Source organism: Musca domestica, unplaced genomic scaffold (assembly GCF_030504385.1).
Source record: "Musca domestica strain aabys unplaced genomic scaffold, Musca_domestica.polishedcontigs.V.1.1 2, whole genome shotgun sequence".
Classification (NCBI taxonomy): Eukaryota; Metazoa; Arthropoda; class Insecta; order Diptera; family Muscidae; genus Musca; species Musca domestica.
In genome coordinates, this window is record NW_026712249.1 from 29493667 (window position 1) to 29520424 (window position 26758).

Genomic DNA, 26758 nt, shown 5'->3' on the forward strand with positions numbered 1-26758 from the left:
CCTTTTGCCTGTTACAAACAAATGCACAAAGACATAATACCCTGAGCACCTTGTGGTGTAGGGTATAAACAGGAAAGTGAATGAAATGGCGGGCAACATTGTATTGTGGGGGGAAAAACGGGTTTGAAATTTTGGGGGGAAAAACGGGTTTGAAATTTTGGATTTTTTTGAAAATTTTTAATGGCATGAAAAATAAGTTAGCCAAAAAAGGAAGGATCCTGCCTTAAGTGTAAGGGGATCCTGTCCCCACCATATTTCTCCGGTGAAGGTTTACTTCTTCATTGTGGCGAAATGGAAGTAGAACCACTCCTCTCTGTCTCTCTGTCTCTATCTCTCTCTCTCTCCCTCTCATTGAGAGAGAGAGAGATCGCAATGTCGCTCCCATTTTTAAATTGTGATCCAAGAAATAATTGCCGATCTTATCTCCCAACCTAGCCACCAATTAGCAATTAAAAGTTGTTAATAAAATAAACAATTAAAAATCTTTTATTTTATTCATGCACAAGGGTGTATGGGTGTTTGGGTGTGTGTGTGTCCGGACATTTGTACTCAACCTGTTCTCAATTGTGATTGGATATTAAAATTTTAATTTCAATGTTTGTTGTAAAAGTTATTGTTGTGTGTGTGTGTTTTCGACAAACACCTGACTTAATTTGTTTAAAAGCGATTAATAATAACACACTAGTTGTTGTTGCTGTTGCTGCTTTGTTTGTTACTTGATTGGGGCAAATTTACAAAATTAAAATAACAAATAACACTTGAAACAAATGGTAAACATTTGTTTTGACAAAATAAAAACTACCGCGTAAATATTTTCAACAAGATTTGTTGGGCAAGGAAAAATTTAAAAAAGACCGTCGCTAATTTTTATTAAAGGAAATAATGTTATTAAATACCATGGCACAGTGTTGCGAAAAAAAATATATATCAAATAATCTAATATTGCAGGTTTTATAAAAATAAAAATTTCGCCTAGTCTATCGTTCTCCTCTAAAATTAAAATTTCAATAAAAATTTAAAATTTTTTCAAATTTAACGATTTTAGAAATTTTCAAAAAATAAAATCCTTAAAAATCTGTTAAAATTTTAAAAATACCGAATGTAACAGTTATATTGGGGTCTATACGAAGTGGACCAACATAGGCATTGTTTGTCATCAGTCATTACCATATTCAAATTCGAAACTGGAAATAAACGGTGAATAATGTAGCTAAAATCATCAAAATATCGTATATAGGGAGGTACCGTTATATCGGAGCTGTGCGAAGACCTGGACCAGCATAGACAATATTCTGTCACAGGCTATAACATCCATTACGAACGCCAAATACGACATCTCAAACAATTTCGGTGGGTATTGTACCTAAACTCGTTAAAATACCGAATATAGTGAGGTACTGACATATGGGGCTTATACGAAGAGCTGGACCTGCATAGACAATTTTCTGTCACAGACTTTAGTTCTCATTACGAACTCTAAATACGTAATTTGAAACAATTCCGGCGAATAATGACGCTAAAATCATCAAAATACCGAATTTTGGGAGGTACCGTTATATGGGGGCTATACGAAGACCTGGACCTGTACAGACAATTTTGTGTCATAGGCTGTAGTATCCATTAAGAATCTCAAATATCAAATTTGAAACAATTCCGGTGAATAATGTCGCTAAAATCATCAAAATACCGAATATCGGGAGGTACCGTCATATGGGGGGCTATACGAAGACGAGGACCTGCACAGATAATTTTCTGTCATAGGCTGTAGTATCCATTTCGAACTTCAAATACAAAAGTTGAAACAATTCCGGTGAAAATTTTCCTTGAAATCATTAAATTGCCGAATATCGGGAGGTACCTTTATATGGGGGCTACATGAAAACATGGACCTACATGACCCATTTACAAACTTAACCTGCCTACTGGAAAAATAAACACGTGTGCAAAATCTATCGCACTTCGTTCGAAAGATAGCGTTATTACAATAGACAGACGGACAGGCAGACAGACAGACGGACATGGCGATATATAGTTTGTTGGGTCTGACATGAGTATTTCGAGGAGTTACAAACGGAATGACAAAGTTAATATACCCTCCATAGTATGGTGGAGGTATAAAAAAAATGTTAACCACTTCCCCACATTTAAAACAATAGTTTGAAAGGTTGACAAAACTAGGCTAACGTATAAATATTTCTAGGAAATTATAAAAAACGTCCTCAAATTGATTAGTGGAACCACAAAAAAAAAAGATGTTAAAATTCTCACCTAGAATACCACTCCCACACCAAGTAATGTCATAAATAGCAGCAACATCAACAACAACGACGAGACGATACTTTTGCTTCCATAATTTTATGAGTCGTTAAAAAAATTAGGAATTACTTGTGAAACCAGGAACTCGAAATAAAGATATTTTTGGCATTGTCAAATGTTTTTTTGAACACAAAGTGTGATTTATGCTTGATGAAAATGTATATTGAAAAAAATGTAAATAACACTGTGCAACACAAAAAAATAATTACGGGGAAAATTCAGCAGATTACGAAAGTAGAGCTAAAAAAGAAAACACTGAAACGGAAACGTGTATTGGCGTTTTTATTGTTTGCATCGAAAAGTAACCAAAAAAGAGGGGGCAAGTACCCCCCATCTCCCAAACTTAAAAAAAAATCGGGTTAAGATTTTACTGAATCCGTGTATTTTAGGTATATACGAAGAATATTTTGAATATTTTTACTTCAAGCGGTTCAAAAAATGTGCCTTTTTGGTCTCCATATGGCTAATAAACCCCTTTATGGCTAAAAAAAACTCCCTTTAAGCGGAATCGTAGTAAGTCAAAATACGCTACAATATTATTTGCCATAAAATTCTATTAAAGGTCCTAGTAGACCTAAAGGGGTCTACTCCAGTAATTTATAAAAACTAAAAACACATTTTAGGGTTAAAGACATACTTTTGTGTGAGTTTGTGCCAAAAACTCCAATAAAGTATCATTCTAGAAGGATGAATTTAAAGATAAATTTTACTTACAGGGTAATATAATAACCCCCAAAAATTTTTAAGAACATCAGCATTTATTGTCGATATTCGGTTCTCGAAAAATTGTTCAAAAAATCCACGTTTATGACGGATTCTCCAAAAATTGCTCAAAAAATCCACGTTTATGACGGATTCTCCAAAAAATGTTTAAAAATCCACGTTTATTGTCGATGATGGGTCCTCCAAAAATTCTTAAAATAATACACGTTTCTTGACGATTTTGGATCTTCCGAAAATTGTTTAAAAATACGCGATTATTATCAATATTGAACCTTCCAAAAATTCTTTGAAAAATCAACATTTATTTTCGATATTGGCTCCTCCAAAATTGGTTTCAAAATCCCACGTTTATTGTCGATATTTGGTCCTCCAAAAATTGTTAAAAAAATCCACGTTTATTGTCGATGATGGGTCCTCCAAAAATGATTTAAAAAATCCACGTTTATTGTTGATATTAGGTCCTCCAAAAATTGTTAAAAAAATCCACGTTTATTGTCGATGATGGGTCCTCAAAAATGATTTAAAAAATCCACGTTTATTGTCGATATTGGGTCCTCCAAAAATTATTTAAAAAATCCACGTTTATTGTCGAAATTGGGTCCAAAAATTATTTAAAAAATCCACGTTTATTGTCGATGATGGGCCCTCCAAAAATTATTTAAAAAATCCATGTTAATTGTTGATATTAGTAGGTCCTCCAAAAATTGTTTAAAAAATCCACGTTTCTGGTTGATATTAGGTCCTCAAAAAAATTATTTAAAAAAATTCACGTTTATTGTCGATGATGAGTCCTGCAAAAATTGTTTCAAAATCCCACGTTTATTGTCGATGATGGGTCCTGCAAAAACTGTTTCAAAATCCACGTTTATTGTCGATATTGGGTTCTCCAAAAATTATTTAAAAAATCCACGTTTATTGTCGATATTGGGTTCTCCAAAAATTATTTAAAAAATCCACGTTTATTGTCGATATTAGGTCCTCCAAAAATTATTTAAAAAATCCACGTTTATTGTCGATATTAGGTCCTCCAAAAATAATATAAAAAATCCACGTTTATTGTCGATATTGGGTCCTCCAAAAATTGTTAAGAAAATCCACGTTTATTGTCGATATTGGGTCCTCCAAAAATTGTTAAGAAAATCCACGTTTATTGTCGAAATTGGGTCCAAAAATTATTTAAAAAATCCACGTTTATTGTCGAAATTGGGTCCAAAAATTATTTAAAAAATCCACGTTTATTGTCGAAATTGGGTCCAAAAATTCTTTAAAAAATCCACGTTTATTGTCGATGATGGGCCCTCCAAAAATTATTTTAAAAATCCACGTTTATTGTCGATATTGGGTCCTCCAAAAATTGTTTAAAAAATCCACGTTTATTGTCGATGATGGGTCCTCCAAAAATTCTTTAAAAAATCCACGTTTATTGTCGATGATGGGTCCTCCAAAAATTCTTTAAAAAATCCACGTTTATTGTCGATATTGGGTCCTCCAAAAATTCTTTAAAAAATCCACGTTTATTGTCGATGATGGGTCCTCCAAAAATTCTTTAAAAAATCCACGTTTATTGTCGATGATGGGTCCTCCAAAAATTCTTTAAAAAATCCACGTTTATTGTCGATGATGGGTCCTCCAAAAATTCTTTAAAAAATCCACGTTTATTGTCGATGATGGGTCCTCCAAAAATTCTTTAAAAAATCCACGTTTATTGTCGATGATGGGTCCTCCAAAAATTCTTTAAAAAATCCACGTTTATTGTCGATGATGGGTCCTCCAGAAATTGTTAAAAAAATCCACGTTTATTGTTAAAATTGGGCCCTCCAAAAATTATTTAAAAAATCCACGTTTATTGTCGATATTAGGTCCTCCAAAAATTGTTAAAAAAAATCCACGTTTATTGTCGATATTGGGTCCTCCAATAATTGTTTAAAAAATCCACGTTTATTGTCGATGATGGGTCCTCCAACAATTGTTTCCAAAACCCACGATTATTATTGATGATGGGACCTCCAAAATTTTTTAAAAAAATCCACCTTTATTGTCGATATTGTGCCCTCCAAAAATTGTTTCAAAAGTCCACGATTATTGTCCATTATGGCTCCCCCAAAAATTGTTTAAAAAATCCCAGTTTATTGTCGATGATTGGTCATCCAAAAATTGTTTGAAAAATCCACTTGTATTGTGGATAATGGGTACTCAAAAACGGTTTGGGTCCTCCAAAAATTGTTTAAAAAATACGCGATTATTATCAATATTGAATCTTCCGAAAATTTTTTAAAAAATACGCGATTATTATCAATATTGAATCTTCCGAAAATTTTTTTAAAAAATTCCCGTTTATTTTCGATACTGGGTCCTCCAAAAAATGTTTAAAAAATCCACGTTTATTGCCGATATAGGGTCCCGCAACAATTGTTTAAAAAATTCACGTTTCTTGACGATTTTGATTCATCCCAAAATTATTTAAAAATTATGTTTATTGCCGATATAGGGTCCTGCAAAAATTGTTTAAAAAATTCAAGTTTCTTGTCGATATTTGGTCCTCCAAAAATTGTTTAAAAAATTCAAGTTTCTTGTCGATATTTGGTCCTCCAAAAATTGTTTAAAAAATCCACGTTTATTTGGTTCTCCAAATTTGTTTAAAAAATCCACGTTTACTTGGTTCTCCAAATTCGTTTAAAAAATCCACGTTTATTTGGTCTTCAAAAATTATTTCGAAAATCCACGTTTATTTGGTCCTTCAAGATTATTTTGAAAATCCACGATTATTGGCGATTTTTGGGCCCTCCAAATTTGTTTAAAAATCCATGTTTATTGTCGAGGATGAGTCCTACAAAAATTGTTTGAAAATCCATGGTACTGTAATTTTTTTAAATCTCCTTTTATTGTCGATATTGGGTTCCCTCAAAAATTTTTTAAAATCCACGTTTATTGTCGATGACATCATCATCCTTCAAAATTTGTTTAAAAATCGACGAATCACATGCAACCTCCTTGGGTTTTTCAATATATTTCGGAGGACCCGAAGAGAATATTTAAAATGGACTTTTTAAAGCAAAGAAATAGGGTACGCCAGAAGGGACAAGAAATATGTAGCCGGTTCTGCAACACAAAATCAATGTTGTCTTTGTGGAATTGAAAAAGGATTCATTTTTGGGCGTTAAACCCATAACTCAAATATGTACACAAAATTGGTTGGGAATACCATTAAATCATTCCGATATGGAATTTAAAAATAATAAAAAATAAATGTTTTTTGTTTGGCAGTTACATGATTATTCGATTTTTTTTTTTTTGATATTCTGCGATAATGTTTTGCGTCAATAGGAAGTTTTTTGTTCTGCTGTCTGAACGTTTCTTTTGTTTAAATAGCCTAGCCGCATTGGGGGGTTTGACGCGTATGGAATCGAACGACTGGCGAGCTGACTACCTGTCTGCCTGACTGTCTCACTCGACCACCGGTGCGACGACTAGTGAGTGCGTTAAAGTGTTGCTGATTAGGAAGCTGTTGTTTTTGCTGCAGATGTGCCATGAATTTATAATTCCAACCAATTGCTTGGTACCTCCCTGCCTCCCCTCCACCCACTCACAACCCACTCGCTGCACGTTCAACTTCTTTCTTTCTAATTAATATTCAATTATGTGTTCTTTTGTTAATGTTTTATTTTTTTATTTTTTTATTTATTTTTGTATTTTTTGTTTATATCGACCATTTATGATCTATTTTATGGCTTCTCTATTTGCCATCGAAGAAGGAAGTCAAACAACAAATTTGCTTTGTCTATGACACATTCCAAGTCTGGAGGGATCTTCGATCTTCTTTTTTCTATTGACTCGGTGGACAGATGTCAGCAAACTTTGACAAGGTTGTTGGACAAACACAACATCGTTGACACGTACATCTGTTCCGACTCCGACTACTTTGTTATGAAAAATATATGACATAAATAGATCGACAAAGGCAATGCACTCTGCGGAGGGGAGGTGGGCCCAAAACAAAATGCCTTTAAGAATATTTGAAATTCCGAAATAGTTTTATATTTTTGCACATATGTAGAGGTTAGTGTTCGTTGATAATTTCAATATTTATTGGAGAACCCAATATCGGAAACGAACGTGGATTATTAAAGATTATTTTGAGGACCCTAAGGAGAGAATAACTCAGAATCCACAATAATGGTGGATATTTTTTAAAGACTTTTTGCAGGACCCAAGACAAGAAAAGTGGATTTTTTTAACAATTTTTGCAGGACCCAATATCGACAAGAAACGTGGATTTTTAAACAATTTTTGCAGGACCCTATATCGACAATACTCGTGGATTTTTTAAACAATTTTTGCAGGACCCAATATCGACCAGAAACATGGATTTTTTTTAAACAATTTTTGGAGGACCCAATATCGACCAGAAACGTGGATTTTTAAACAATTTTTGCAGGACCCTATATCGACAATACTCGTGGATTTTTTAAACAATTTTTGCAGGACCTTATAAAGACAATAAACGTGAATTTTTTAAACAATTTTTGCAGGACTTTATATCGACAATAAACGTGATTTTTTAAGAAATTTTTGCAGGAGGGATCCAATATCAAGGGATCCAAGATAAGAAACGTAGATTTTTAAAGAATTTTTGCAGGATCCAATATCGACAAGAAACGTGGATTTTTTAAACAATTTTTGCAGGACCCAATATCGACAAGAAACGTGGATTTTTTAAACAATTTTTGAAGGACCCAATATCGACCAGAAACATGGATTTTTTTAACAATTTTTGGAGGACCCAATATCGACCAGAAACGTGGATTTTTTAAACAATTTTTGCAGGACCCTTTTTCGGCAATAAACGTGAATTTTTGAAACAATTTTTGCAGGGCTTTATATCGACAATAAGCGTGGATTTCTTAAACAATTTTTGGAGGACCCAATATCGACAAGAAACGTGGACTTTTTAAACAATTTTTAGAGGACCCAATGTCGACAGGAAACGTGGATTTTTAAACAATTTTTGGAGGACCCAATATCGACAAGAAACGTGGATTTTTTAAACAATTTTTGCAGGACCCTATGTCGACAATAAACGTGAATTTTTTAAGCAATTTTTGCAGGACCCTTTTTCGGCAATAAACGTGAATTTTTGAAACAATTTTTGCAGGGCTTTATATCGACAATAAGCGTGGATTTCTCAAACAATTTTTGGAGGACCCAATATCGACAAGAAACGTGGACTTTTTAAACAATTTTTAGAGGACCCAATGTCGACAGGAAACGTGGATTTTTAAACAATTTTTGGAGGACCCAATATCGACAAGAAACGTGGATTTTTTAAACAATTTTTGCAGGACCCTATGTCGACAATAAACGTGAATTTTTTAAGCAATTTTTGCAGGACCCTTTTTCGGCAATAAACGTGAATTTTTGAAACAATTTTTGCAGGACCCAATATCGAAAATAAATGTGGATTTCTTAAACAATTTTTGCAGGACCCAATATCGAAAATAAATGTGGATTTCTTAAACAATTTTTGGAGGACCCAATATCGACAAGAAACGTGGATTTTTTAAACAATTTTTGGAGGACCCAATATCGACCAGAAAGATGGATTTTTTTAAACAATTTTTGGAGGACCCAATATCGACCAGAAACGTGGATTTTTTAAACAATTTTTGCAGGACCCTATGTCGACAATAAACGTGAATTTTTTAAACAATTTTTGGAGGACCCAATATCGACCAGAAAGATGGATTTTTTTAAACAATTTTTGGAGGACCCAATATCGACCAGAAACGTGGATTTTTTAAACAAGTTTTAAAGAACCCAATACCGACAGTAAACAAATGCAAGTTAAACAATTTTTGAAATTTTGAATTTGAATTTTTTAAAATTTTTTAAAAGCCTTTTTTTAATTTTCTCCTTTGAAAATTACAAAAAAAAAAAAATCAGCTTGCCGGGAATTGTCTTAAAACAAAACATGACATCATATGATTGTTGGTTTTCTCATTTATTTGCGTTTCGAAAACTTTAGGATTTATTTGCGGTTTCCAATAGAAAAACAAAACAGTTTTCGGTGACCGCACTCGCATAACAAATTCGAAGTGTGAAATCGATTGGCGTTTTCATAGCCTCTTATCTTCTAGTAGAACGATATGTGGATTCTCTGACTCAGATAAAAATCCCCAGGTAATAGAAAAATACTTTATTTTTGGCGGTCATATATTGTTCTTATGTGACAGATTTTGAACGTGACGACCATCGACATGTAGAGGGTGGGAATAATTTGAACGAAAATTTTTTATATGGGTTTTACCAAAAAAAATAAGAAAAAAATGGGATTCTAATGAGTTGCTATTGTGGGAGGGAGATTTATGTTGGAATGATGGTGAATCATCAAGGGGATTGAAATTCTATGTTGCTAGCGTTTGCGGTTTTTAAAAACTTATTTTTTGGTTATTCGTTGAATATCTCAAAATATGCAAAACTTAAAATGATGAGCATTAAAGAAATTTCCAAATTCGCTGGTTCTAGAATGTAGCCAAAAATGTATGAAAAATATATATTTTTTTTGGCACACCCTAATACTTTGTAATATTTTCATCTCAACTTCAATGCTGACCAGTCAATCGATCTGGTTTCATCTGCTTCAAATCGATTTGGCAAACAAACACTTCAAATATTGCAAAACAAGATTCAGTGATGAGAATTAATAAGGCTGTAATAAATCAATTTGAACAGTAATTATAACAACAACAACAAAGAGCGAAACATTTTTAAAAAGCAAAAAACTGGAAAAATTAATGCCCGAAAAAATATTCTTTAAAAAATCAACCCCTCTTATTGAGGCTTGAAATAATATTCTTTAAAAAATCCAAGCCTCTATAGAGGCTTGAAAAAATATTCTTTAAAAAATCCACGCCTGTATTGAGACTTGATAAAATATTCTTTAAAATATCCATGCCTCTGAAGAGGCTTGAAAAAATATTCTTTAAAAAATCCAGGCCTCCCTTTGAAGCTTAAAAAAAATATTCTTAAAAAAATCCACGCCTTTATTGAGGCTTGAAAAAATATTCTTAAAAAAATCCACGCCTTTATTGAGGCTTGAAAAAATATTCTTTAAAAAATCCACGCCTGTATTGAGGCTTGAAAAAATATTCTTTAAAAAATCCACGCCTGTATTGAGGTTTGATAAAATATTCTTCAAAAAATCCACGCCTGTGTTGAGGCTTGAAAAAATATTCTTTAAAAAATCCACGCCTGTATTGAGGCTTGAAAAAATATTCTTTAAAAAATCCACGCCTCTATAGAGGCTTGAAAAAATATTCTTTAAAATATCCACGCCTGTATTGAGGCTTGAAAAAATATTCTTTAAAATATCCACGCCTCTAAAGAGGCTTGAAAAAATATTTTTTAAAATATCCACGTTTGTATTCAGACTTGAAAAATATTTTTTTTAATATCCATGCCTCTAAAGAGGCTTGAAAAAAAATATTATGCCTCTAAAGAGGCTTGAAAAAAAATATTATGCCTCTAAAGAGGCTTGAAAAAAAATATTATGCCTCTAAAGAGGCTTGAAAAAATATTATTTAAAATATCCACGCCTCTAAAGAGGCTTGATAAAATATTCTTTAAAATATCCACGCCTCTAAAGAGGCTTGATAAAATATTCTTTAAAAAAATCCACGCCTGTATTGAGGCTTGAAAAAATATTCTTTAAAAAATCCACGCCTCTATAGAGGCTTGAAAAAATATTCTTTAAAATGTCTACGCCTCTATAGAGGCTTGAAAAAATATTCTTTAAAATATTCACACCTCTATAGAGGCTTGAAAAAATATTCTTCAACAAAATTCACGTCTCTACAGAGGCTTGAAAAAATATTCTTTAAAAAATCCACGCCTCTATAGAGGCTTGAAAAAATATTCTTTAAAAAATCCACCCCTCTATAGAGGCTTGAAAAAATATTCTTTAAAAAATCCACGCCTCCCATTGAGGCTTGAAAAAATATTCTTTAAAAAATCCACGCCACTATAGAGGAGGAAAATAATCTTAAAAAAATCCATGCCTCTGTTGTGGGGTTTGAAAAAATATTCTTAAAAAATCCACGCCTATCAATGACTCTTGAAAAAATATTCTTTAAAAAATCCATGCCTATCAATGACTCTTGAAAAAATATTCTTTAAAAAATCCATGCCTATCAATGAGGCTTGAAAAAATATTCTTTAAAAAATCCACGCCTCCCATTGAGGCTTGAAAAAATATTCTTTAAAAAATCCACGCCTCCCATTGAGGCTTGAAAAAATATTCTTTACAAAATCCACGCCTCCCATTGAGGCTTGAAAAAATATTCTTTAAAAAATCCACGCCTCCCATTGAGGCTTGAAAAAATATTCTTTAAAAAATCCACGCCTCCCATTGAGGCTTGAAAAAATATTCTTTAAAAAATCCACGCCTCCCATTGAGGCTTGAAAAAATATTCTTTAAAAATCCACACCTCTATTGAGGCTTGACAAAATATTCTTTAAAAAATCCACGCCTCCAATTGAAACTTGAAAAATTTTCTTAAAAAAATCCAAGACTTTCTTGGATTTTGAGAAAATATTTTTTGTTTTCACTCAGTCACGATTTTCGAAATTTCTCGATTTTCATTAATTACCATGAAATATAAAAAACAGCATGAAACATCCATAAATAAAACTTGAAATATTCATTGTGTTCAGATTCAAAACCGCCTTCAATATTTATTTTTGGTTTCGCATTCTATGTTTTGTTTTGGCTTCTTTTTTTTTTTTGCTTTTTTAACAAAACGTGATGCACAACATAATTTATTAAATTTTCAAATGACTTTTTTCATATTTTGTTTTTAATTTTTTTTGAGTTCCATAAAATAATTTCAATATTTTTTGCTGGTGTTGTCATATTTGTTTTTTGCATAGTCTGTGAAGTTACCTCGATCTTGAAACGTGATGTGAAAACTAATGTCAAATACCAAAAAACGCGACACTCAAGAAGCCACCACCACCATAACGCCAATTCGACGAAACAAAAAAAAAACAGACTGCAGCAGTTTTTGGCTCACGCAAAGCGGCCTCTTGAGTTTTTGCCAAGTTAGCAGTTTTTTTTTACTTTTTGTTACCATTAAAAACAGTTTAATTACTTACGTGGGTTACAATGGCTTTTATAAGTATCTTTTTAATTTTTGTTATTACTTCGAAAAAGACAACAATAAAAACAATAACAAAGTGGAGATATCAAAAAAAAAAAAAAACCCCCAAGACTAACAGAGACGTGGATTTTTTAAAGAATATTTTTTCAAACCTCAATAGAGGAGTGGATTTTCTAAAGAATATGTTTTCAAGTCTCTATACAGGCGTGGATTTTTAAAAAAAAATATTTTTCAAGTCTCAATACAAAGGTGGATTTTTACAGAATATTTTTTCAAGGCTCTATAGAGGCGTGGACTTTTTAAAGAATATTTTCAAGCTTCAATGTGAGGCGTGAATTTTTTAAGAAATTTTTTTTCAAGCCTCTATAGAGGCGGGGATTTTTTAAAGAATATTTTATCAAGAATATTTTATCCAGGCGTGGCTTTTTAAAGAATATGTTTTCAAGCCTCTATACAGGCGTGGATTTTTTAAAGAATATTTGTTCAAGCCTCTATAGAGGCGTGGACTTTTTAAAGAATAATTTTTCAAGCCTCAATTCAGGCGTGGATTTTTTAAAAAATATTTTTTCAAGCCTCAATACAGGCGTGGATTTTTTAAAAAAATATTTTTTCAAGCCTCAATACAGGCGTGGGTTTTTTAAAAAATATTTTTTCAAGCCTCAATACAGGCGTGGGTTTTTTAAAGAATATTTTTTCAAGCCTCAATACAGGCGTGGGTTTTTTAAAAAAAATTTTTTCAAGCCTCAATACAGGCGTGGATTTTTTAAAGAATATTTTTTCAAGCCTCTATAGAGGCGTGGGTTTTTTAAAGAATATTTTTTCAAGCCTCAATACAGGCGTGAATTTTTTAAAGAATATTTTATCAAACCTCAATACAGGCGTGAATTTTTTAAAGAATATTTTTTCAAGCCTCAATACAGGCGTGAATTTTTTAAAGAATATTTTATCAAACCTCAATACGGGCGTAGATTTTTTAAAGAATATTTTTTTAAAGCCTCAATACAGGCGTGGATTTTTTAAAGAATATTTTATCAAACCTCAATACGGGCGTAGATTTTTTAAAGAATATTTTTTTAAAGCCTCAATACAGGCGTGGATTTTTTAAAGAATATTTTTTCAAGCCTCAATGGGAGGCGTGGATGTTTTAATGAATATTTTTTCAAGCCTCTATAGAGGCGTGGGTTTTTTAAAGAATATTTATTCAAGCCTCAATACAGGCATGAATTTTTTAAAGAATATTTTATCAAACCTCAATACGGGCGTAGATTTTTTAAAGAATATTTTTTTAAAGCCTCAATACAGGCGTGGATTTTTTAAAGAATATTTTTTCAAGCCTCAATGGGAGGCGTGGATGTTTTAATGAATATTTTTTCAAGCCTCTATAGAGGCGTGGATTTTTTAAAGAATATTTTTTCAAGTCTCTATAGAGGCGTGGATTTTTTAAAGAATATTTATTCAAGTCTCTATAGAGGCGTGGATTTTTTAAAGAATATTTTTTCAAGTCTCTATAGAGGCGTGGATTTTTTAAAGAATATTTTTTCAAGTCTCTATAGAGGCGTGGATTTTTTAAAGAATATTTTTTCAAGTCTCTATATAGGCGTGGCTTTTTTAAAGAATATTTTTTCAAGTCTCTTTAGAGGACATTTTAAATAATATTTTTTCAAGTCTCTTTAGAGGACATTTTAAATAATATTTTTTCAAGCCTCCGTAGAGGCGTGGATATTTCAAAGAATATTTTTTTAAGCCTCTTTAGAAGACATTTTAAAGAATTTTTTTTCAAGCCTCCATAGAGGCGTGGATTTTTTAAAGAATATTTTTTCAAGCCTCTATAGAGACGTGAATTTTGTTGAAGAATATTTTTTCAAGCCTCTATAGAGGTGTGAATATTTTAAAGAATATTTTTTCAAGCCTCTATAGAGGCGTAGACATTTTAAAGAATATTTTTTCAAGCCTCTATAGAGGGGTGGATTTTTTAAAGAATATTTTTTCAAGCCTCTATAGAGGCGTGGATTTTTTAAAGAATATTTTTTCAAGCCTCTATAGAGACGTGAATTTTGTTGAAGAATATTTTTTCAAGCCTCTATAGAGGTGTGAATATTTTAAAGAATATTTTTTCAAGCCTCTATAGAGGCGTAGACATTTTAAAGAATATTTTTTCAAGCCTCATTGATAGGCATGGATTTTTTAAAGAATATTTTTTCAAGCCTCTATAGAGGCGTGAATATTTTAAAGAATATTTTTTCAAGCCTCTATAAAGGCGTGAATATTTTAAAGAATATTTTTTCAAGCCTCTATAGAGACGTGGATTTTTTAAAGAATGTTTTTTCTAACCTCCATAGAGGTTTGGATTTTTTAAAGAATATTTTTCAAGCCTCAATAAAGGCGTGGATTTTTTAAAGAATATTTTTTCAAGTCTCTATAGAGGCGTGGATTTTTTAAAGAATATTTTTTCAAGTCTCTATAGAGGCGTGGCTTTTTTAAAGAATATTTTTTCAAGCCTCTATAGCGGTGTGGATTTTTTAAAGAATATTTTTTCAAGCCTCTATAGCGGTGTGGATTTTTTAAAGAATATTTTTTCAAGCCTCTATAGCGGCGTGGATTTTTTAAAGAATATTTTTTCAAGCCTCTATAGCGGCGTGGATTTTTTAAAGAATATTTTTTAAACCCCACAACAGAGGCATGGATTTTTTAAGGAATGTTTTTTGAAGGCCAAAATAAATAAAAGGGTACGAAAAGTATTAAAATGCACTTAAAATTGAATGCTTTGTATTCGAAAAGCGAAAAGAGCTAGAATTCCGAAAAATTTGAAATGAGATCAAACGGTTTTTTTGGAAATTCGAGATATAGGTTACAAATAGTTCGAAAATGGTACTAAACTTCTTAAATGGTACCATTTGGTATTTTATGAACGGACAGGACTAAAAACTTGGAATTTGATGTGAGAATCAAGGTTGGAAAGTAAGCATTTTTATGTATAAAGGTGGTTTTGAAAATGTGTACCAAGTGTGCGAACTGCACTAAATGGTACTAAATTTGGCACACTTTGGTTTAGGGTCAACGGATGAAGTGGAAATTTCGAATTTTTGTATTGGGGTCTCTTTTAGTGGTTGCTTTGTGGTAAAGAGGTGGTTTTGGAAATGTGTACTATTTTTGTACGAAAAGCACTAAATAGTACTAGATTCGTTATTGGATGAAGAAAAAGAGGTACAATTCTGAAATTTAGAATACGGATGGTATCTATGTTTGAGATTTGCGCTGGTTTGGAAATGTGTCCTATAGTTGTCCGAAAAGTACTAAGTGGTACTAAATTGGGCATTGAGCTGAAATCCTGAAGTTTGTCGTTGAGTTTTTTGTTGGTATCTGCGATTGAGATATGGAGGTGGTTATGAAAATGTGTACTATATTTGTACGAAAAGTACTAACTTGTACTAAATTTGATATTGGGTGGAGGACTGAGGGCTGGAATTCACAAATTTAATCTGTTGGTATCTGGAATTGAGACTCAAAGTTTGTTTTGGAAATGTGTCTAAAAAGTACTAAATAGTACTAAATTTGGTATAAAGCTGGAATCCTGAAATTTGAGATGGATCACACTGTTGGCATCTGCGATTTAGATAATGAACTGGTTTTGGAAATTCGTACTATAATTGTACTAAATGGCAATAAATTTTATATTGGGTGAAGGTATAAGGCTGGTATCCTCAAATTCGATATTAAGGTCTCTGTTGGTTTCTGAATTCGAAAATATGTACTATAGTTGTATATCGCCCATAGAGAGTCAGCAGAATAAATCATTGTTGGGCAAATCATTGAGAGTTAACATCTGCTTGCCAAAACCGCCTGATTCTTTTTAAATTTTTTAAAGCTTTTTTTTAAATGATTTTTTAAAGAACTATTTTTTTCCAATAATTCCGAATATTTTTCCTCCTTTCCAAGTCACTGTTTGGGTTCAAAACTGAAAAAAATTCCACAACAATTTAAATTTTACGGCCTTTTGAATAACATTCTGATATGAAACCTTGCTCTTCACATTCACACTCAGTGGGGAAGGAATAATTGGTTGCCGGACTGGCTGGCGGACTGCCTGCCATGCTGTCTGTCTGGAATTTGGGTGATAATCGTCGTTACCTTTTTTTCTTCCAGTCAGCAGCCTCTGGCTTTGGTTTTGATGCCGTCGAAATATAACAAAAAAGAAGATGAAGTAGGAACACAACACAAAACTGCCAAAATATCAGATCAGCGGAATGATGTTGAAAATAAGTGTCAGCACACAGGTAGTTGAGATGTGAAAACAAAAGCCAGCAAAAAAAAATCCCCAAACAATCCCAAGCAGATGCTTTAAAGGTTTTGAATTGATTTCATGTGGTCGATCAATTGTTGTAGTGGTCAGTCTTGTTGTTGTTGTTGTCATTAAAAAAATGCCACAAAATTTAAGAAAAAGCGTGTTGGGCACATGCCTGGCACACTTAAGGAAAGATGCCAAAGTGATTGGGACGAGAGACATGGAAAAAAATAACCAGATTATAATTCTTTTTCAAAATTGCCCCCATGGAGGGAAGCAACAAAAATTAAGGAATTTGAGGAGCATCCCAACAACAAAAAAAAAAACAAACATGTTTTTGGCATTGAACTTTCGAGCGTGGTGTGTTGTTGTGTTGTTGTGTTTTGTTTTTTTTTTTTTTTGCCTTATTTACCAATAACACCCCAAAAAGATGTGGCTGTTCCCAAAACAGTAGCCCTGTACAATTTTGAAACACACAATTTATGGCTCCATAAATTTTCGTGAATTTGCAGATGATGATGATGAGGTTGGCCTGAGGGCCGGTCCGCTAAGCCAAACTTCTTGAAACGTTTTTGAAAACAAAAAAATTAGAGCTTGAAGCTCTTCAAATGCCAATAGTTGGGCCAAGGAAAGGTACATTTGTTGGTTGTTTGTGGCTTTGAAGGCAAATCAAAACAAAAGACTTAAGCCACAAACTTCAAATCGCCAACAAAAATTCATTGCTTTCTTTTAAGGTTTTGAATTGTTGTTGTTGTTGTTGGTGGTGGTGATTTTTGTTTTGTTTTTATTTTTTGATTGTTGATCACCGATAAGTGTGCTGTTTTCGGCTGGATACCCTTAAAATCCAAACAATTTTTTTTGGCATGCCATTTTTTGTCCAAATGCCAAAGGGGATTTTTTTTTTTGGGTTGAAATTCAAATATTTTTTTGAAGTTTTTTTTTCACCACTTGCGAATGATGTTATCTAGTCAAAACATTTTTGAGCTGCCACAAAGCAGCCATACCCAGTAACAAAAATTTGGAGCATTTGAATAGCTCATACATCCATGGCTACATCCGAAACCCTCCTCTTTTCGGGGCAAGAAAACAAAAAAAACGCAGACGACAATAATCAAAGGTTTAAGGTTTGGAAAGGAAATGAATCATGTCTTTGCATTTGAACTTCAAATGACGTAAAGTCAAAATTGTTTGTTTGGCATTGTAAGTTATATAAGAGCTTTTACCAGCGGAGTGGAAGAGTTATTTAAAGTAACTATTTTTTAATGTTTTTTTTAATTTTTTGTAAATGGGAAATACCCCAGGTCGAGCTGTAAGCAACACCTAGTTTTCAAAATCGGTATTAAAAGAAAAGCCGCCGAAAAAATAGTCATTACAGTCATCGTTATTATCATCTACATCGTCATAATCGTATCGTTCGACTTGAAACAAACACAGATGACTTTGACACACCCTGTATGTCGTTTCAATAGCAAAGACGACAGTGCTTACAAGAAGATGGAGAGGTTAAAAAACGAATGCAATTTTTTTTTTTTGAAATTTTGAATGAACAGCTGCCAGGATGAACATAAGAACCTCATTCGGGCTACAAAATCCGGAAATTTTAGGCCTCAATACAGGCGTGAATTTTTTAAAGAATATTTTTTCAAGCCTCAATACAGGCGTGGATTTTTTAAAGAATCTTTTTTCAAGCCTCAATACAGGCGTGGATTTTTTAAAGAATATTTTTTCAAGCCTCAATACAGGCGTGGATTTTTTAAAGAATATTTTTTCAAGCCTCAATACAGGCGTGGATTTTTTAAAGAATACAAAATCCGGGAATTTTAGGGGATGAAGTTTTTGAAAAAATCTAAAATATCCACGAACTTTTGTCAGAAGACGCTTGAAAACAATTTACTTCAAAAATGAAGACCAATGATGGTTTTGAATTACTATATTTTTTGTTTGAAAAAAATTAAAAAAAAAACTTACAACATTTCGCCCAAGAAAACTGCTATTGCAGGTCAGCATGAGCTTGGAAAAACATATTCTTTAGAAATCCAAAATAATAACAAGCCCTTCAAAAAATATGTTTTAAAATTTTTACAGAAGAGTGTCCTTTTTTTCAATTTGGACCCAACCACCTTTAAAAAAAAACGTTTAAATTTCTCTTGAAAAAAATTTGTAAAAATCCTGGATTATAGACCAAAAATTCATGAAAATGTCCTTGGAAAAATATGCACGCTTTTTGATCGAAGTGTCTATGTATTTTCTTAAAAAATCCACATTTATATAACAAATTGCCTTTGAAAAATATTCTTTAAAAATCCACGATTATGGAGCAGAATATCCTTGAAACTATTAAAAAAAAAGTTAAAAATTATTAGTCGGTTTTTCCGACAGATGTACATGGTGAGATAAAAAACTGCAACCAACTTCAGACTACTGTTATTTCAAAGCCACTCGTCCGACAGCTGTTAAAATTATTCCAGTGACAGCTCATTATATTGTTTACAAGTGCACAACAGCATTATGGTGAGAATTTTCCAGACGAAAAAGTTATTCGTGATGGAATTCAAGCGTGATAGTGTGATTTCTTTATATTTGACTGGAAAACCGCAAGTGGCTATCGTTAGAGCACTGCAGCATTTAAATGTGAATAAATCTTTTGTGTCTCGTACCATCGCTCATTATCGTGATACTGGTAGAGTAGCTGGACGTCAAGGAAGTGGACGGAAGAAAACAGCAACATCAGCAGAAATGGTTCGAAAAGTAAAGAAGCGACTTGATCGAAACCTGCGTTGCAGTGGCCGACAAGCTGAAGTGGCTCGTGAGCTGAATATATCGCAATATTCCATTCGGCAAATATTGAAAAATGAGCTCGGGTAAAGCCAATGAAATTTCAAAAAAATCAAGAACTTATACCGCAACAGAAAGAAAATAGACTCAATAGAGCTAAAGAAGAGTTGCTTCGCTTGGCCGAAAGTGGTGAACTGCCGAATTTGGGTTTCTCCGTCTCCGATGAGAAAACATTCGTTGTCCAGCAGCAGTTTGTAAACAAACAAAATGAACGTGTTTACTTGCCAAAGAGGTCAGCTGAAAATGTGCACCTTCGTTTGGCCACCAGAACTCAAGCGCCGGCCATGGTGATGGTGTGGGCCATAAAGCCATAACAGCCGATGGTCGCTCTCCTATCGTATTAATCGACCGTGGCATCAGAATAAATGCCGAATATTATAGCGAAAAGTTCTGGAGGGTGTATAAAGCCTTGGGCACGCAATTATTTTGGCCGCAGACCCTGGATATTCCAAGAGGACTCAACGATGGTGCTGCTCAGCACGCGCCACCCAAAAATCTTTAAAAAATGAGGTTCCTCGCTTCATTTCCAGCACACAATGGCGACCAAAATTTACGGATACCAATCCGTTGGACTATTGTGTCTGGAGTATTTTGGAAAGCAAGGTTGGCACTAAAAAACACCAAGTGTCGATCACCTCAAGCAAGCGCAGAGCAACATTCGGGCAGCGTGTAACGGTGTCATTGGCCATTTGAATGCCATAATTCGTGCCAAAAGTGAGCAATTCGAACAAATCTAAACGTATTCTAAAATTTGATGCTCTTTCCGACATTTTTTGGTTTCATTCAATAAAATTTAAAAAAAAAAAGTAATAATTAAGCCATTTGACTTTTGTGCAGTTTTTTTATATCACCCTGTATACTATTTCGGAAGTGATCTGGACCCCAGATCTCCTATTTCTACGTAAGCTATTGGTCTACACATAGAAAACTTTAGTGTTAAGAAAATTTGACTGTGAATGAGGTACTATTGGAGAACATCTGCACATGGCAATCAAAAATGGCGCCCAACGGAATAATTAAATATTTCAAAAATTGATGCTTCGGAATTTAGAAGGCATAATTAGGACGAGTCTTAACAATTTTGAAAAATTCAAAGAATCAGATGATCTCTTCGGAATCTAGGAGGCATAATTGGGACGAGTTAATCATTTTTGCCTTAAGATAGTTGCTTAACATATTTTAAAAATTGGATACCCTACAACAAGATAGCAATATATTGATTATAAGTGCAAATCCATTCTGGTAGATTTTTTATTACCTTCGGATTTTGACTGTCTGCTGTTGGGTATTCAAAAATATTCACAAAAAATTGTGGTCCATTTAACCCGCTAAATATTATCCGATGTCAATCCAAAAAGATAGGCCTCTGCCCCGTCATAAATTCTAACCTCATGCGAAATTCGTGTACATTTGTTATAATTTGTGATCTGTAGAGCAACTGCAAAATCAGAAAACTTTTTCAGTTTTTGGTTTTTTTTTCAACCCCTAAATATTTTGGAAACATATTCAAAAACAATGGACTTCTATTCTGGCCCTAACGCAAATATTGTAAAAAAATCGGTCTAGGACCAATATTTTGAGGTGTTACAAACTTTTCGCCCCAATCAAACATAGAATACCCCCAACCACATGAGTGTTGTAGGGTACATACTTGTTTTATATGGGGATCTTATGGCCGAGATTCGGCTCTTAATATCACGCTAGGTGATTTTTATAGAAGTCAAACTTCCTATAAATATTACCAAATTCGAAAATATTTATAGAAAGCAGGAGACGAAAAAAGATAGAAGAGCTCTTCCAAGCATCCATCTCTTCATACGCACTGTAAAACATAACTCAAATAATTATTGAAGCTATTAGTAACAACAAATAACAGTGACAAAATTCTTAAACAAATATTAAATATATTCGGAAAAACACAAAAAAACAACAACATTAAAACCGATCACTAAAAAAACAATATCGATTATTTACATTTACAAACAAAGGGCAAGGAAGGGAGTGGGACGAAACTAAGACAAAGCCTACAAAAGCCTCTGGCGAACTTCAAAAAAATTTAGTGTCAAAACGAAAACGGTCAGCGCGATTACTAGACTTCGGAAACGGTAAAGGTAATCCTTAAAAAAAAAAAAAAAAAAAAATTAAAAATATACAAAAATTTTTTTGTAATGCTAAAATTTGGAATCGGTAGAGAACGCTCAAGATAATCCGAACAAAATTATATTCAAACAAATTATATATACTTTTTTCAACTGCCAAAATTCGGAATTGGTAGAGACCGATCAAAAGATAATCCTTAAAATATTAAAAAGAAAAATTGAAATATTTTTTTTTTCAAATTCCCCAAACAAATCTTGTCTACAATTACGCGTTCCTCTTCGGCGTTTTATGAGGATCCATAAATGGTTTTGTTGTTTTTTATTTGAATCCCCATTTTGGCATATCGCTTGGAATACTCGTCTGATCTGTGAATATTTTTTGTTTTCGAGTTTTGTTGCAATTCACCCGGTGAATTTGTAATTTTATTGCCAGCGACGAACAAAACGAAAGGCGGAATGGCGGGATAATTTTCAAAAACAAAATCAAAAATCGTCGGTCTAAAGTATTGAACTTTAGCTTAATTTGGTGTTGTAAACATACAATTTTTTTTAATTTTTTTCCTTTTTTTGTTTTTATTTTTGTTATTTTTTCAATGCGCAATTCGCGTAACTTTGTAGTGCGCCACTAAAAAGTGTTAATTGTTTGCCAAAAAAAAAATAAATAAATAAAAATAAAAAATAAAAACAACAGCCACCAAAAAAATACAATCCCATAAAAATTACATTCCTCACTCCTCGATTGCTTCGCTCGGAACAGTGGCAAGCCCTTCAACAGCCAAGACAGCGACGACGGATATACATTTTTTTGGAATATTGCAGTTTTACAATTTCGCCAGGTAGTCAACAACAAAGACACCTTTTTTTCAGCACCCCATTTACAGCTGAAGATAGACAGGTGAGTTAAAAAAAATACAAAAATGCGTCAGCCGACCGACAGTCCCAACCGAGAGCAAAAAAAATTCAACCGACATTGAATGAAGAAACAAAATCAGGCGATTTAATGGCATTTCATCATTTACATAATATTCACAGACAAAATAACAACAAAGTTAAAACAATAACAGCTGCTAAATATAAATACAAATAAAAAACAATTAACAACTTTTATTAAAGAGAAGTAAACATAAAAATTGCGCAGACATCCTGAGCCACAAAAATTATGTGGTCCAAAGTTGTGATGATGTGGTCCAAAATTGTGACAGCAAAACTTTGTAATTTAGGAGGATTTGGTCGTCCAGGGCCATTGGAGGTCTTCCACTCCTAGAAATCTTATATTTTGCTTTTCAAGGCGAAGAAAAGTACCTTCGTTCAAAGAAGATCATTAGAAGAAGACCTTCCACAGCTCATCCACTGACAAAAAATATACCCTCCAGAAGTATTCTATTGCAGTTTAAGACCTTCCACAGCTCGTCCACTGACAAAAATTCTGTTGCAGTTTACCATTTCGCCATTATAATTTAAAGATATTTCGGTTCTCCAGCACCATCGTAGGTATTCCATACCTAGAAGTCTTATCTTTTACTTTTTAAGGAGCAGAAGACTCTCAAAAGGACCTACGTTCAAATAAGATCTTTATATGGGTGACAACACCTTCAAGAACTTCCACATGTCTACTTTTACGATTTTTTGTAAAAATATTTTAGTTTTTTTTAAATTCTCAATTTTTGGTCCGGTCCAGTCTTTTCAAACATTTTTTTTAGAAAATCCATATTTTTGATTTAGCAGGACTTTGTGAAAAATATTTTAAAATATCCTCGATTTTTCTTCAGAACATTTTTCTATACAATCTTTAGAAAATTCAATATTTTTTGTTACTACGTCCTTAAAAGGTATTCCTAAAAAATTGCACAAAAATCGCGAATACTTAAAGAACAAAATATATTTCCAGAATAAACGTTATTTGTTTTTTAATTTCTTCGATATTTGATAAGTATATTTTTTTAAATATTTCCTTTCAAAAATATTTTTTTATATAAATCAACGATATTGGTACGGGCTTTTACAAAAATTACGACTTTTTGTAAAACTATTTTTAAAAAATGCTAAATTTTTTGGTTCTCTGGAAAATTCACAACTTTTGTTTAACAGAACATTGTGAAAAATATTTAAAAAAAAAACATCCACGAATTTTCTTCAGGAATTTTTTCAACATTTTTGGTTAGGAGGCCCTTAAAAGTATTCTTAGAAAATATCAAAAATTTAAATTTTTTTTTAAATTTTTGTTAGGATACCCTTAAAGGTATTCCTAAAAAATTTCCCAATTTTGGGCAGCGTGACTTTTAGTGAGAAACTTCTTCAGGATACTCTCTGGAAAGTGTAAGATGTTTAGTCAGGGATTTTGTAAAAATATTCCTGCATTCATGGATGACAACACTCAGAAGACTTTTCATAGGACTTCTCAACAATTCTAAATTTACGTTCTTCTTTCTCCATAGGCAGAATTGTGTCAACCTAATTCATTGTTCTGTACAGCAGTTCCTAAACGTATGAGTAATTTCATAAATTTCATATCACTCATACGCATGGTTTTCGTATAAATGATACCCGGGGTCCGCGGAACTAGATCGATCGATCGAACTAGATTGGCACAACTCTAAACATAGGTCTTTCTCACATCGAAAACTTCGGAGCACTTACACACGTAGAGATCATTCCAAGCCATAGCAAAAAATCTTATTACCAAATATTGGGTTTATAATGTCATTTTAGCACCAATAACTACTTACAAAACAGCATCCTAACCCCTTATTTTACCATGGACATGCCATAGGAAGTAAGTACTTACCAGACTGCCATCAAGACCCAATGAATAAGTTTCCAAAAAACTCTATTTCTAGAAAGCTGGTTGTAAAAGCGTAATGTTTTTTCAAAATATAGACCCTTTGTGGGGGAGATACTTTATGGTATGGGCCGATTTTCCCCATTTTCGCATTTGATCTGGCTCTCATAAATATAATAGGATTTGTAAAGTTTGCACCAAATTACATGATCCTTTTTGGTTCTGTGAGGTAAATTATTTTTTTGCGAAAATTTTGAGCTTTTATGGGGGGGAGGGTACAAAAAGGAGTGGACCAGAGAAATTTCTCCGAACACAATCTATTAATGAGTTTTGCCTTGTTAGGGCGAAGATCATATGTTTTATGATTTAAGTGTTTGTTTTCTCTTTCGAGACGAGCTTAATGATCTGAAATTTGCAGTGAAAAGGAAAGCCAGATAGACACTATCACACACTCACCACTATGCGACGCGTTTCGCCGTTGGTTAAGCGGCTCATCAGGCATATTTGATGTGGATGATGGCTTACAAGGGCCGTTCTCTGGAAAGTAGTATATATTTCGAACTTATTACAAATTAGCATATGCGAATTATACACTAGAAACTCTCCAGGTTCTCCTTTCTCTCCTTTTCACTGCAAATTTCAGATCATTAAGCTCGTCTCGAAAGAGAAAACAAACACTTAAATCATAAAACATATGATCTTCGCCTTAACAAGGCAAAACTCAAAAATTCAGCCGAGCCTGGCTGTGGGATTTGAACCGCGGACCTCTGTGTGCAGCCAACTAGAAGTTGCCGTCTCTACGTTCAGAGCCATTAACCCGTCTTCCTAAAGCAGCACTAAAACAAGTGTATGCATTGGAAGCAATGTGGTTGTTGTGGACAAAAAATCCATCACTACAAAAAACAAAACGTTGCTTTGAAAAAAGATCTGCCAATAGAACTTGAGTCGAACCTGGAGAGTTTCTAGTGTATAATTCGCATATGCTAATTTGCAATAAGTTCGAAATATATACTACTTTCCAGAGAACGGCCCTTGTAAGCCATCATCCACATCAAATATGCCTGATGAGCCGCTTAACCAACGGCGAAACGCATCGCATAGTGGTGAGTGTGTGATAGTGTCTATCTGGCTTTCCTTTTCACTGCAAATTTCAGATCATTAAGCTCGTCTCGAAAGAGAAAACAAACACAATCTATTAATATTACCAAAATGTGTACATAATCGGCTACACAGAGATAATGAGAGGGCTCGTTCTCGGATTTCATTCACAGAGATCTAAATCTAAAAACCGTTATTTCTATGAGGCACTTTTTGGTCGTTTGAAATGATATATCCCTCTGTAGCCACATGGTTGAGGGTGTAATAACTTACTTTCACCTTACCAACTTACTTTCACTACAATACCTGAGATCACTGTTTCTACTCAGAGGAAATCTGGCCTCCTCAGAGAAGACGAACTGCTCCTCCCACAGAAGAGCATTTGGTCTTCTCAGAGAAGATCAACTGGTCGTCTCATAGCAAAGCCATTAGTCTTTTTAGGAAAATTGGATTTTTTCTTCTCAGAGAAGCGCAAGGGATCTTGAAGGAGAAGAGCAATTGGTCTTCTCAGAGAGGAGTAACTGGTCTTCTCGGAGAAAAGCAACTGCTGGCCCTCTCAGAGATGAATAACTTTTGGTGTTCTCAGAGAAGCACAACTATTGATAATCTCAGAGAAAAAGAGAATAAAGCCCTTAAATTAAGTTGGGCGCCATTTCTAAATAATTTTCTTTGCACATCCAGAAAAAAAAAACTTCCACCTTTTAAAAAAAAATTTACGTTTATTGACGTTAAGTTCATACATTTAGGATGATATTTGCTCACAATATCACAGAGAATTTTTTTTTTTTGAAAATGGCGCCCAATGTACAAAAGACCAAAAGGATTTGTGGTCAGACGAATCTTCGGTTTTTTTCGAGCAGGTTCCTGTCTGTCAATAGCCCAAAATAAAATTGAACGTCTTGTCCACATTTTGCTCGATAAAAATTAAGTTTGATTCTTAGGTTACGTTGGGCGCCATTTCCGAATTACTGGAAAATAAATCCTATATTTAAACACTTACTTGTATGTTTCTATTGTCATTCGATTCATATCTCTCAGATGATATTTGTTATATTTTTTTTTATATTTCGGAGAAAATATCATCTAAATGGCGCCCAACGTAAAAAAGGGCCAAAATGATTTTTTCTAGGACAAAATGTGTACATGGCGTTCAATTTAATTTTAGGCCTAAATAACATTAAAAACTATGTCCACATTCTCTTCGCCCAAAATACCTTAGCCCCTAAGTTACCTTGGGCGCCATTTCAAAAGTATTTCCTCCATGAAGCTGGAAAATACCTCCGCTATTTGAAACAATTGTTGTGTGTTTATTTCTTGTCGTTCACTTCATATCTCCCAGATGATATTTGCTCACAAGTTATTCTATTGTTGTTGTTATTGTTATTATTACTTTTGTTGTAATTTTACCGGTATATGACTGGCTGGCTGACTGGTTGGATGGATGGATGGTGGTTATTCTTGTTGTCATTTG

The 26758-nt window shown here is 33.3% G+C and overlaps 2 protein-coding genes across 3 annotated transcripts in view; one reads left to right on the plus strand and one right to left on the minus strand.

Annotated features, from left to right (window-relative positions):
• Positions 1–26758, minus strand: part of LOC101900024 (mucin-17) — a 167913-nt gene that overhangs the window by 41801 nt on the left and 99354 nt on the right. The window lies entirely within an intron of this gene.
• Positions 22113–26758, plus strand: part of LOC101900196 (uncharacterized) — a 102673-nt gene continuing 98027 nt past the window's right edge. The window contains exon 1 of the mRNA XM_059122054.1: positions 22113–22305. The gene's annotated coding sequence lies outside the window, so the exon portion shown is untranslated. The remainder of the gene's footprint in view (positions 22306–26758) is intronic.